The sequence below is a fragment of the Gymnoscopelus microlampas genome (genome assembly GCF_963454915.1).
Source record: "Gymnoscopelus microlampas genome assembly, chromosome: 9".
Lineage (NCBI taxonomy): Eukaryota > Metazoa > Chordata > Actinopteri > Myctophiformes > Myctophidae > Gymnoscopelus > Gymnoscopelus microlampas.
This window is the reverse complement of record NC_139946.1, coordinates 30,030,376-30,032,717: the sequence shown is the minus strand read 5'-3', so window position 1 is coordinate 30,032,717 and position 2,342 is coordinate 30,030,376.

Below are 2,342 nucleotides of genomic sequence, written 5' to 3'. Positions count from 1 at the left end.
ATGTTGCCATATTTTGTGAGAGAAAAAAGCAACCAGGTCTAGGAAAACAAGCCCAAAAGAAGCAACTATTAGCCACATGAGCGCTTTAAACTTATGTGTCGGCTATTTGAAAATAGCTGATCTAGTTGTGAGCTTGTAGATTGCCTATTTTCAAAACTCTTGCAATAACATGTGGGATACTTGGAATATTTTTGAAACATTCTAACGACACAAATGCTCCCCTGGGCACAAACATTTTCATGAAAATATTTGAGAACCACTGGTTTAAATAATGATGACAAAATTGGAAGCACGCCAAAATAAGCAAGTACACTTTAGAAACATGCCCAAAAAACCGCAACTCGCGCAACTACCAATTTTTACAAGCAACTTTACAGAAAAAGGAGCCCAAAGTTGCTTATAATAAGCGGACATGGCAATACTGGCCATGTTAATATTTATCCCCCGATGCATTGTGGGAGCGACAGTGATAAAGTGAAGAGGAGGAGCGAGGCAGACCGATAATAGCCTGACCACTAGATGGCGCCGCATGACGCCCTATCTTGAAGAAACTCGTCCCTAATTAAACTGTAGCTTTAGCTTTAGATGATTTATAAAAAAAAAAAAAAGCTTGTCTGAATGTCTTTATATCTTCTGTCCTATAGGGACCCCTGATAAGGAAAGGTTTAAATTAAATTGTCAAAAAATGTTATAAGTTTAAGGCCAGCGATCCACACCAATGCAACTACTTGCAACCATTATCCCCAATGGCAGTTGCAAGGAGTTGCATTGGTGTGGACTGGCCTTAAAACTGTTTTGTTAAAATAGTCCTGTAGATTAAGTCAATATTTCAGAAAAAACGTTCACTTTGTGATACAAGCACCAAATTTGGCATGAATAACGCCTGACCTGAACTACCTCCTACCTCCTGGAACCCCATGAAAGACCCTTGGTGCTGGGCCCTACCCTAATAAACCACTGGAAAACACCACTGTGGAGCATGTGACTGCTTAGCAATGATTGTTTTAAGAATTACTATTTTTGTCTCAGACAGCAAATAATAGCAAAATACCATTGTTTATTGTCATTTAAGTTGGACTTCATTTTCACTTTCCAAACATTTTTGGGTCATTTTATCGTCTACTCAGGAGTACTTGAAAAAACATGACCCCTCACGTATTAGGGGGGCATGTATGAGTCATCAGAACCAAGGACAGGTGTTTTCGATGAATCTAACATGGTTAAAATGGAGTTATAATGGGTTTGTATAGGAAGGGGGCGTGTCTGATAAAATGAATATCAGATATCTAAATACTGAATCGAGCAACTTAAAATACTATCTGGGTCCTCCCAGAAGCCTGAGCAGACGTAAAATGACCCAACATATTTTTGAAAGTGAAATATCCCTTTCATATGCTTATTTTAATGAGATGTGTTGTTTGTCTTTTAGCAATTAACATGGATTCATATTACATTCTAACAATTCAAAAGTATCTATTATTATATTTTTTTAATGGGCCCTATATATGTTTGCTATTTAATCTCCTCCTCCCTTAGCGTACTGCATATATAGGATTTCACCAATGATGTCTCTTTTGCTCAGAATCTACAAGATCTGATCTATGACACCTGACCCTCAGCCAAGATCAAAGTATCTGTTTGAATTGTTTTTAAAAGGAGGGATCTAATTAATAGTGCCTTTTATCAGCCACCTAATTCACCTCACCTGTTGCTGCTCACATTATCCTGACACTGTAAAAATGATTGCAATGATGTACATAATCAGTACATCATAACAAATAAACCAATATAGATTGTAGCATCTTAATAGACTAGATGTTAACTATATAGTGTGCTTTGCTAGATCTTAACAAGGTATGAAAGAACTATAGAAGTATCTGTTAAATGTCAGAATCTGAACACTTATCATGTCACAGGATCGCAAGTGTAAAAGAGTAGGGGAATTCCTTTTTGTGCAAGCTCTCAAAATTGCAGTTACAGGAACACAAAAGAACAAATAACTTCTTCCTGGTGGTGATTGGGTCTCACCTAGCCAGTGTATCTTGCTAGACCATGCACTGCTGGGGCATAATTGCTCCAGCGTAATTGCTCCAGCATAATCTGCATAATGCTTGAGCTGCAATTATGTTCCATTGTGCTATTAATTATGAACACAATACATACACAGAAACAGTGGTAGTTAAGTGTTTGTAGCCTGTTCCCAAACGGTGTGCACTGTGTGCTGGAGGACACGTCCAGGTACTGTACCTCTTGGCGACAAAAGAAAAACAGTGGCCAACAGCACAGGGAGAACTGTTTCACAAATTGGTCTTGCAGAGGTGTGAGTGTGACTATACACTCAA